Genomic DNA, 12,084 nt, shown 5'->3' with positions numbered 1-12,084 from the left:
TGCGCGGCTGCATGCCCGAAATTTAATGGACTGTTCATTATGGAGCGAGAAGTTGAAAATGACTTGTAACAGTTTTCAAAAATTTACATATGCAGGCATTCCTTCAGTAAATTCAGCCTTCACAGATTTTGCACTTATATTGTCTTCAGATGCATATTTTTGTGTCGTATAAACGTAGACATCCATACACTGTTCTAATTGATTTGTATTTGCAATGTGCACGTGCGGAATGCCTGATATGGGGACACCAACGACTGCATGTCTCTGCCACAGTCAATAAAGCATTGTACAGGTTGTTTATTTACGACTATACCTTCAGAGGGCAACGGCCTTGCCGCAGTGGATACACCGGTTCCCGTCAGATCACCGAAGTTAAGCGCTGTCCTGTGTGGCCGGCACTTGAATGGGTGACCATCCCGGCCGCCATGTGCTGTTGCCATTTTTCGGGTGCACTCAGCCACGTGATGCCAATTGAGGAGCTACTCGACAGAATAGTAGCGGCTCCGGTCACATAAAACCATCATAACGACCGGGAGAGCGGTGTGATGACCACACGCCCCTCCCATCCGCATCCTCATCTGAGGACGACACGGCGGTCGGATGGTCCCGATGGGCCACTTGTGGCCTGCAGACGGAGAGCTATACCTTCAGAGCTGCACGGAGCAGTACACAGGCCTCGTGCCCGGCAGCGCCGCTGCCGCCAGGCTCGCACCCACGTGTGCCGCGCCGGCAAGAGAATGCAGTGCTTAAATCATGCCCGCGGTGCGCTACTAAACATTCGCATGAGAATTTCCCGTCACGCGAAGATATTTGCTTTTACTGAAATAAAAATGGACATGTTCAGAGTGTTTGTCAGAAAAAGCTCAGATCGAAAACTCAAAACCATTCCAGACCCTTTGCTTCGCGCCGGAATCGGAATCGAACCAAGGATACTCAGGCTCGCGAACCTTCGCCCATAGAAATTCATGTCGTTCATTTCACTCCGCCCACGGCCTCTCTCTCTAACAGTGACTGTGTTCGTCCCACAAATAGTGTGCGTCGACATCGCCGGAACTCCCGTCAAGCCGCAAGTGATTTTGTACCAGTGTCAGTTCACACTGCACGAGACAGTTGCTCTTGTGGTCAGCAGGACAATAAACGTTTTGTAGACTTGGACATTAACGGCAAAGCGATACCATTCCAGCTCGATACCGGAGCTGCAGTTTCACTGATCATTCAGGACACTTACAAAGTGCTGGGCACACCTCCATTGTGTGCCGCAAATATTAAGTTAACTAGCTATTCAGGTCAAAAGATCCCTGTGTTAGGACAGTGCAGCCTTCTTGCAACATACAAAGGACAAACAAAACTGGTGTCATTTTACGTCCTTCGTTCTTCTTCTGGAGTGAACTTGTTTGGTTCGATTCATTTCAGTTGTTTAGCTTGTCTACAGTAAATCAGGTCCTATCAGTGAACCAAACTGTGCCTTCAGACAGTGTTTCTAGTCTATGTGAAGAATTTGCAGACCTTTTTGCACCGGACCTCGGTTGCGCTAAGAACTATAAAGCACATTTGGAACTAAAAATAAACGCGCAACCCAAATTTTTCAGAGCGCGCTATGATCCCCACGCTTTACGTGATGTGGTCGCAAGAACATTACACGATTTGGAATCACAAGGTGTAATTGAACGTGTGCTGGCTTCTCTCTGGGCATCACCCTTAGTAATTTTGCCTAAACCTTCGGGAAAATTGAGACTTTGTGTGGACTTCAAGGCAACAGTGAATCCACAACTAGTGATTGCAATTTTTTCTTTACACTGCACAGAAGGTCGTTTTGACAAACTGTGCCCGGGCATATATTTTTCGAAGTTGGACCTAGCAGATGCGTACTTGCAAATACCGGTGGACGAAGAATCCCAGAGCGTTTTGGTAGTTCACACGCATCTTGGTTTGTATCAGTTCAAATAACTGCCATTCGGGTGTGCATCCGCCCCTGCAGTGTTTCAGCAATATCTACTAACTGTTTGTGCGTCGGTCCCTAATGCAGCAAACTATCTGAACGATATTGTGATCTCCGGAAAGACGGAAGAGGAACATTTCGCCAATCTCAGGTCTTGCGACAAAATGGTCTTCGCTTACGGTAGGTAGGACAAATGTGTGTTTTTTGCTAGTGACTTGCCATACCTAGGACATGTACTCAATGCCCAAGGCATACATCCCAGTCCCACGCACCTCCGTGCCATACAAGACTTGCCATCGCCGCAGAATTTAAAGCAGCTATAGAGTGTGTCGAGAAAAATTATCAAAGGTATGTGCAACATGCCTCTTCCATTTCAACTCCGCTTCATCGCTTACGCCGTAAAGGTGTTCCGTTCGTCTGGACGACGGAATGCAAACGCGCCTTTCGCCGGTTGAAATCGGCGTTGCTTTCCAATACTTGCCTTACGCCATTCGGTCCCAAGAAGCCCCTATTGTTGATGGTGGATGCATCGGATTTCGGGATCGGTGCTGTGCTCGCGCACGAAGATGGCTCGCACGATCGCCCTATTGCCATTGCATCCAAATTGCTTTCGTCTGCGCAAGGAAATTATTCACAGACCGAGAAAGAAGCAATGGCTCTCGTATTTGGTGTTACAAAGTTTCATTACTTCTACTATGGTCGTCCCTTTACCATAATCACAGACCACAAACCTTTCACATCGCTTTTTCATACGAGCAAGTCTGTACCTCCACGTACAGCGCAGACATTCATTCGCTGGTCTATTTCCCTCTCGCTGTACCGCTACAATATCTTGTATCGGTCCACTGCTAAGCACGGAATCGCCGATGCGTTGTCCCGTTTGCCTGTTGCTGAGGATAGGGCATTCGATTCATCCGAACTTTCTTGCATGTTCATTGATTCGGAAACCGATGACGTGGTCGAATCGTATCCGATTGATTTTCGTCGTGTAGCTACAGCCACAACTGCTGACCCTGTCCTTGCTACCGTTCTGCGTTTTGTTGCTGCGCAATGGCCCTTGTCAAAGTCACGGATCGGGGACCCGTTGTTTCGCCGATTGAAAGGTCTCTGTTGGATTCCCTTCATGTTGATTTCTCAAATATATTGCCATTTACGGCATAAATTCCTCTTCTAAATTTACTGTGGTGTTTCTGACTATCTGGGAGGAGACTGAGTAGTGGAACGTGTTACTTTTACACATAAACAAGAACGATCTGTCACACTACTACACTTTAAAACACAGTTTATATGTAATTCATGTCACACAGTCTCATACGGAACCTACATCAACTTTCTTTTATATACTGTATATGATAAGATACTGTCATCCCCCTTCCCTTCTGTGTGAGAGGATGAATGAGCAAATGTATTTCTAGTTGCATGCTTGAGGGTAGCAGACAAGCCTGTCTGCTAGAGAACAGTAGGACCAACGTCGGAACAGGTAGCTACGCTTTCTAAAACAAAGAGGTTTCTATCCTTAGTATGGTCCTGTCCGTCGCTTGTCATGTTGGTATAGGAAGCTGCCCCTCTGGCCACTTCCGTTTGTATTTGTGAGCCCCCCTCAGGAAGGGACCAGGGCAGTTTGTCCGTGGAGAGCGTCTGAAGTGGTAAGATCTCCGGCTAAGCACGTGTCTGCTAAGTCCATAGGACAATGGATTTCTTAAGTTAAGCCTAACTGAAAATTTAATCACCTTTATTTCAGGTTTAGCTCTAAAATATCTAATGTTATCTTAAATTGCCACGCAGTGTAATTCGCGTGTGAAGTTCAGATTATTTTCTGGTAGTTGCTTTGTCACTACTTTGTGAGTTAAATGGAACCACGTGTTAATCAGTAACTCTAACTAAGATCATCAATCTTAAATGCGAATGTGCATGAGATTATAACGTCTCGTCTTGACAATATTTTGCAATATAGAAACTTTTCTTTATGTTCAACCCACGTGGGGTGTACTTTGTGAGACCAGTACCACGTGCTTATACAATTGTTTGACCCATCAGGTTAATAGTAAGACGTTAGTAACCACTTCGAGGTTTTTCTTTTGTAAATTGCTTTTCGATCTAATTTATTTTAATTATCAAAATTATTGTGGAGTTACACTCTTTGTGTAAACCAAGTTGACCACGTGAAGCATGTGGTGTATTCATAGAAGTAGCCCTCAGCTATTCTTTTCAGGAAAATTTCACAGAGAGTTAGTATGAATTTAGTATACCAGTGTGTGGTAATTACTTGACGGACAGGATTGTGCTACGAACGTAACTTCTTTGGGTGAAAATTGAATCGGTTGGTTGTGGTTAATTTCCTCTTGCTTATGTTTCAACGTTCTTTATGTGTTATTTTATGAATGCAGTGTTGTATGCAGTCTCCCAATCTTGGCTCCATATTTGATGTGTCCCGTAAGATTACAAACTCACATTTTCACAGTCCTAAATAAGGCACCAGCTTAGTTATAACTCAAGTTTAATATGCTGAAATTTCAATGGTCAATGTTAAAATAAATTTCCAAATGTAAACTGATTTATTTCTTTTTACTTAAATTCTCTTTTCTATATATATATATCATCGGTGGTCGTATGAATATTAAAAGATTATAATTAATGTTAGTCTGGTTGGGAATTTGGTAAGCTAGACTGGATACTTGGTGAAACAGTTGCTCAGTAATGCAAGATTAACTTCCCCAGACAGCTCAGAGCTTTTAACCCGCTTTTATTATCTTGAATAGCAGCACCGCTTTCATAGCAAAACAAAGCAACAACGTTACACGATTTTTTGCTCACATGGAGAGACATTTTGTTTGACGTGGTGTTTTGCTGTTGCGTTCTGATAATGATCAGTCCAGGGTCGTGGTCCCACGTTCGTTACAGTCCTCTGTCTTAAAGCTTCTCCACCAAGGACATTGGAGTATTGTGCGAACGAAACAACTTGCTCGTCAGCACTGTAATTGGTTCGGAATCGATGCCGCGATTACGACAATGTGCTCTTCTTGCATGGTGTGTGCCGAACAACAATCAGCACCACCGCGGAAATTCTTTGCGTGGCCAAAAGCCACTTTCCCTTGGCAAAGCTTACACATCGATTTAGCTGGTCCATTCTGGAATGCTCGATGGTTGGTTGTGATAGATTCAGTCAGTAATTTTCCTTTTGTTGTCCGGATGTCTTCAACGACGTATTCTGCCACCATCCAAGCGTTGTCCGCTATCTTTTGCATTGAAGGTCTACCATGGACTATTGTTTCCGACAATGGCCCACAATTCATGTCCGCAGAATTTCAGTCATTCTGCAAGGCCAATGGTATTCAACATCTGACGTTCGCGCCGTTTTCGCCACAGTCAAATGGTGCCACTGAACGATTGGTCAGGACTTTCAAGTCACAGATGTTGAAGTTGAAAGAGTCGCATTCTCGGGAGAAAGCGTTATTGCTCTTTTCGTCCTCGTATCGTTCTCAGCCCCGGGATGGTCGCTCGCCGGCTGAGTTTCTCCACGTCGCCCTCATCGAACCTTGATGTCTTTGCTACATCCGCCGCATCCGGTTCCTGTGAAGCGGCAGACACCTGTTTTTGTCCCAGGCGACGTTGTCTACTACCGCCACTATCGAGGTTCACGGCGTTCGCTCGAAGGGCTCATTCTTTGCTGCCTCAGACGCGCTATGTATCTGGTTATGGAGGCATCTGGTGAGGTGCACTGGCATCTCAATCAGCTGCGCCTCTGTCGTCGCACGGGATCTGCCGCTCTCCGTCTGGTTTCAGCAACGGTGCCGTCCGGTAAGCGCCCCGGGGACCCATCTACTGGCTCGCCTCAGCCCCAGGTGTCGTCACCGACGCTGCCTTCCATTTTGCCCCATGGCGACCCGACGCGCCGCCGCCGCCGCCTGTTCTCCTGCCGGCGACGCCCCCAGTGGACGCGTCGCTGCAGCCGCCGGGCGCCTCCCTGTTTCACGCGCCGCCGATCGCTTCCCGTGACCAGTTGTCCTCCGGCATGGAACTCTTGCCCGCTCCGGACCATATGTCGTCTTCGCCCGTCGGGTGCCCCGACCCGGGAGGTCGACCCTTAGGCCCCTCCTGTCTCTCTACGAGCGTATACACCGCATGTTGGCGTGCACCCTGGAGCAGGTTTTCAGGCGTTCCCTCGCTCCCCGCGATCCGAATGGCAGGGCGCGGGTGGCACAGCCTCGCCTGCTGTTAGGCTCCCCACCTCGTCGCATACGTCAACATGTTGTCCTCCCCACGGCGGGCGGAGGCCTTATACCACAAACGTATGCCGATTTGCGTTAGAGGAATGTTATGTCACCGCCAGACACCACACTTGCTAGGTGGTAGCCTTTAAATCGGTCGCGGTCCGTTAGTATACGTCGGACCCGCGTGTCGCCACTATCAGTGATTGCAGACAGAGTGCCGCCACACGGCAGGTCTAGTCTAGAGAGACTCCCTAGCACTCGGCCAGTTGTACACGTGCAGAATGCCTGATATGAGGACACCAACGACTGCGTGTCTCTGCTACAGTCAATAAAGCATTGTACAGGTTGTTTAAATACATAATTCTTGAATTTTTAATATATATGACTATACCTTCACATTTTAACTCAAACACTACCTCTCCTTACATATTGACAATTGAAACCTCGCACTTCAACATGCAATGTTAATACGAGAATGTTATCGATTGTCTTCAGTAGTCATATTTCTCTCTTTGAGCTCTAACGTGCTACACAGATAGTCCTATTAATGCTTCACATACTGAACTCTAGTACCAAGACACTGCTCGTTCTCTATCTCCATCACCACATCGAAGTCCCCCTGGGGTGCTAGGCCTTTATCTATAGTTTTATATCCACTTACAGTAAAACTTTGTGTATTCGTGAATAGTAGTATTCTGCTAGCACTTAGCTCATACTCAAGTTGCGACTATGCTATGGCATAATCCAGTGACACCTGGTCTGAAAGGTTGGGGAATGATCCTGTGGACAGTGACTGCTGTTACTGATGCTGCAGTGATTGAGACAGGAACATCTGAATGTCCTCGCCTATAACAATAATAAAACCTAGCTATAGCGTAGTAAACACATTAACAATAAGAATGATAATAATAAGTAGAGATAGTAGGACATAATACTTGCAGATAGTCTCCTTCTTTCCAGTTGACTGCTGCTGCTGCTCCTTGCGGCACTTCTTACTGGGAAAAGTACAGACGACAATAATGCTGCCAAGACGTCGAGTGATAAAAATTAAAAATTCTCTAAGGTTGATGGGAGGGGTGACCTCGCACGTTATTGGTAGATAGCACAATGACGTTGATGAAAGCTGTCATGATGGGCAGAGGTGTGGATGCAGAGGTGGGCCAGGGAATTCTGGGAATTCTGCTGCTGATATTATCAATTCTGGGAATATTGATGCTGGTGTTGTAAGTAGGCTGTTTATGTTTTCTTTATGTAAGTAGGCTGTTTATGTTTTCTTATTGGCAACGTTACGTAGCGCTCTATATGAAAATCACTAGCTGTGCTGTGTGCAGTCTGTGGCTTGTTTGCATTGTTGTCTGCCACTGTAGTGTTGGGCAGCGGCAGCTGGATGGGAACAGCACGTAGCGTTGCTCAGTTGGAGGTGAGCCGCCAGCAGTGGTGGATGTGGGGAGAGAGATGGCGGAGTTTTAAAATTTGTTATACTGGATATTATGAACTGCTATATATATTATGACTATTAAGGTAAATACATTGTTTGTTCTCTATTAAAATCTTTCATTTGCTAACTATCCCTATCAGTAGTTAGTGACTTCCGTAGTTTGAATTTTTTATTTAGCTGGCAGTAGTGGCGCTCGCTGTATTGCAGTAGTTCGAGTAACGAAGATTTTTGTGAGGTAAGTGATTTGTGAAAGGTATAGGTTAATGTTAGTCAGGGCCATTGTTTTGTAGGGATTATTGAAAGTCAGATTTCGTTGCGCAAAAAATATTGTGTGTCAGTTTAAGCACAGTCTCGTATACAATTCTTCAAAAGGGGACGTTTCATATGTCGACCCTTAGCCGAGGATACCTCACTGGAATCTTCTGATTTTTTCTTGTAGTTTGTGTAATTAGTGTAGATTTTGTTTATTGCTATTGCGTAATTGTAGAGAGAATCTCCTTTGTAGTTGCAGTCTTGTACAGTAAAACAGTTGTGGCATGCATGTAGATTTGCACCAAGTATTTCGCAGCTACGCTTGCAATTAACTAGATATTATTTTCAGTGCTATGTTAATGTGTTCTCCTATTTTTGCTCTTCAAATTGTGTTTTTCTATGTTGTCGTGTGAAATATTGTGACAATTATGGTGTGTGAAAAACGTAACACTAGGCTCCAAAGTAAACTGAGAAATGACAGTGAAGACGAAAGCAGTGTGTTAACGCCACCATGTAATGAATTAACTAATATTCAAAGTAATAATTTGGTAACTGTGCATAGGGAAATGGAGCGGGCGTCCAATAATGGTGTAGACAGTGAAACAGGTAGTAAACAGGGAAGCATTATCGATCGATCGGTCGGCAACAGCTCGCCTCAGGAATTGGGAATGACAGAACACAATATTGCAAATACTGTAGACTCAGGTTTTGGGTTCTCACCGTTTTCTGAAATGAGTCAAAACACATTTTCCGCTTGTCAGAATGAGAATGTTGCCGGTGCAAATTCACTGCAGAAAATCACTGAGGAACATGTTTCAGACACCAGTTCATTGTTATTACAATTAATGCAACAAATGGGACAACAGCTTCAAAAGTTAGACACAATGGAACAAAATCAGAGACAAACTCAGCAAAAGCTTCAAAAGTTAGACACAATGGAACAAAATCAGAGACAAACACAGCAAAAGCTTCAAAAGTTAGACACAATGGAACAACACCAGAGACAAACACAGCAACAGTTAGACGCAATGGAACAAAATCTTCACACCACGCTTGAACAAACACGTGAAGATTTGACTACTGAGTTACATAACATTGAATCGAAATGTCAAAAAGTCTGTAATGACGTAAAAACACAAATTTGTGAGCATTTTCAACCTATTTTTTCGCGGCATGAAAATGCATTACAGAATCACGAAGCAGCCATAAAAGAACTGCAAACTATTGTTCATGAAAATCATGAGACCTTGCAAGCTAAAATGGACTGAGTTGCATCTACCGATTTGGGTACGCAACTTGCAAAAACTCAGGAAAACTTAAAGGACACAGTAGAAAGACACATGGAGGAAATTAGTTCATTATCAGAGAAAGTAGTTGAACTTTCGGATCAGCTAAATTATTTATCTACGAAGGTAGATGATAATCTGAATGACACAAAACAAGTAGTCTTTAATGACACAGAAGAGTGCGAACAAATTAGGAAATTCAAACAAAATCAGAATCAAATTAATACGCAACACCAAAGAGAAATCTGGGAAGTACAAGATCAGCTGACACAGGTAATACAAGAATTACGTATTTCAGAGGCCACTTGCGCTCCAATGCGGGAAGAGGGACACAGAAATACGGAACAGCCACAAAATAATAACTCAGGGCACTTCGGAAATTATGAAAGAAATTGGCAAGGTACACCGAATTTTGAGATGGAACCGCCGACACAAAGTAACAATGACCGATATGCTACTCGCCGACATGATGATTTTGACTATAAGCTGTTCATTACTACACGTTAATTCAAAACGTTTAAGAATTCTGACAACGACATTCATCCACAAGCATGGCTTCATCAATTCTCTCATTGTTTTCCTCCAACTGGTCATTAGAACACAGATTAGAATTTATGTGTGGCTACTTAGATAATGAACCAGCTGTAAGAATGCGATCGGTCATTCACGATTGCCACAGTGAATGAGAATTTTACCATGCCTTCCTCTCAGCATATTGGTCTCAAGCCACACAAGACCGAGTAAAACATGGCATCATAATGATGAAACATTTCGAACAATCTGAATTTTCCAGTCTTGTCAAATATTTTGAAGACATGTTGCATAAGAATCAATATCTTTCAAACCCATACAGCCCCTCAGAACTCATACGCATTTGCTTAATCAAATTACCTGAACATTTACGACATATTATTTTGGCAGGACGTTGCAAAGACGACATTGAAGCTTTTCAGGGACTGTTACAAGAACTGGAAATTGACACTGACAAACGCGGAACGCAAAAACAGGAACACAACAATTACAGGTCACATCCGTCGCAATTCCGCGATGAAAGAAATAATAACTGGACACGACAAGGCTATTCTCACAACACAAATCGTGACCAAAACAGACATCACCCGTATGACAACCGTTGGCAGAGCAGTAATAATTACAGGGAAAGATCACCTCTCTGCGGTAGTGACTATCACAGAGACAATCAGAGAAACAGACAATATGGGAACAAAAACTATTATTATCAAGGGAGACAGAATAACTTCAGACGCAACAGTTCAGCGCACAGTTACGATTCCGGGAGAAATTCTTCACCACATGACCGACAAACAAGAAACTATGTAAACTACCGACAAAACGACAGACCTGAATTCCTTCAGAACTGGCGGGACTCAAACAGAGCAGGGCACTTTCGACAACGTGAATTTGAAGAAGCTAGGTCTCCTAATACCAATTACGATGCACGCCAACAAAGAAACAGACAATGACTCGCACCGCAGGCAGCCACTTGCGCCCGCTGGCTCAGGGAAAAATAACATTGACGCTAACCTTGAGCAAAATTCCAGTATTCTTTACGGACGAATACCGCATGATAATTGCATTCAAGTTGAAACTCTGCGTACTGAGAAGAGCAAAGGGTTACACCACATCTCACATGTAAAACCGTTTATTGAGAGATAAACTGTTTTTTTAATTTAGTCTTTGCTATAAAATTTTTCACTTCACATTTCTAGTATGCTTTGTCAGACTTAGTACCTGTTCACATGCAACAATGTTTGAAGTTAAATATCCAGTCTAGAACCTAGGGAACATTTTTAAATAGAAATTACGAATGCATTGTTATAGTGAACAGACGTCACAGTGTTATTGTGTGTGTACATTCTTGCTCGTTAATTGCACGATTACGTAACAACTATAAGGCTCACATACTTAGAACATTTACCAGTACTGCTAATGAGATTTTAATGCAACATTTTGGTTTACTTGAAAATACATTCTGAATTAAAGTACTTTGTGAGAGATACCAGATGACACAGTGGTTAGTTTATGTGACAGCTACACGATTATATCACGACGTTACTAATGAATGACAATTTACAATGTTGCTTTTGCAGTGTATCTGTTTTATATCTGGACAGTTTTTCTGAATTATTCTGGAAAGTAAAACATGTTTTAGTAGTAACTTTTGTGGTATAGCTATAAGGAGACAGCCTTTTCCGTAGCACAACAATACATTACAGCACAATACTTTCATCATCACAACAATAAGCGTAATAACTAAGATATCTATACACACAGCATTTCACTTTTGTTTATCATGAGGTAAGTACATTGGCTTCTGCAGAACTTAACTTTCGGAGGGAAATAACTACGACACTTCCACAGAGATTATCTTACAACAAGATGCACATTTAGCGCTACAGGACACGCATTTGAGTGCTTTTTTTGTACTTAAACCATTTATTTTTCAAGATTTTTGAAATACAAATAAAGTTTTCTATGATACATTTCATTCCATTGCTGTAATCTGTAACACCTGAGGGTATAATTACATTAATCCTCAGGAGGGTACATGCCTACTTTGTGTACCATGCGTTTGGCAAGCACAAGGGGCCCTAGCCAATATGGTATTTGCTTATACAACTTTACACATCGATACCATATTCCTCTAACACATAAATTACACAGCTATCTGATCATTTAACTAAGAGATAAACTTTTTTTACATCAGTGACACATGTTTACACAATTACACAGTTGGATAGCTTCACACTTATGAAACTGTATTTTGTCTGTACTTTGTGAATTGTTCATATTTTTCAGAACCATTGTGATACTATGAGAGCTTTGAATGATGTATTTGGTATGGGATCGTGATTTTTAAAGTACGTTTGAGGTAGATGACACTACTGAAATGAGCAGAGAATTTTCTTTAGGTTTTGAAATTATTGCAGAAAGCTACGA

The sequence above is a fragment of the Schistocerca cancellata genome, chromosome 3 (genome assembly GCF_023864275.1).
Source record: "Schistocerca cancellata isolate TAMUIC-IGC-003103 chromosome 3, iqSchCanc2.1, whole genome shotgun sequence".
In the NCBI taxonomy this organism is placed as follows: Eukaryota; Metazoa; Arthropoda; class Insecta; order Orthoptera; family Acrididae; genus Schistocerca; species Schistocerca cancellata.
This window is presented reverse-complemented; position numbering follows the sequence as displayed.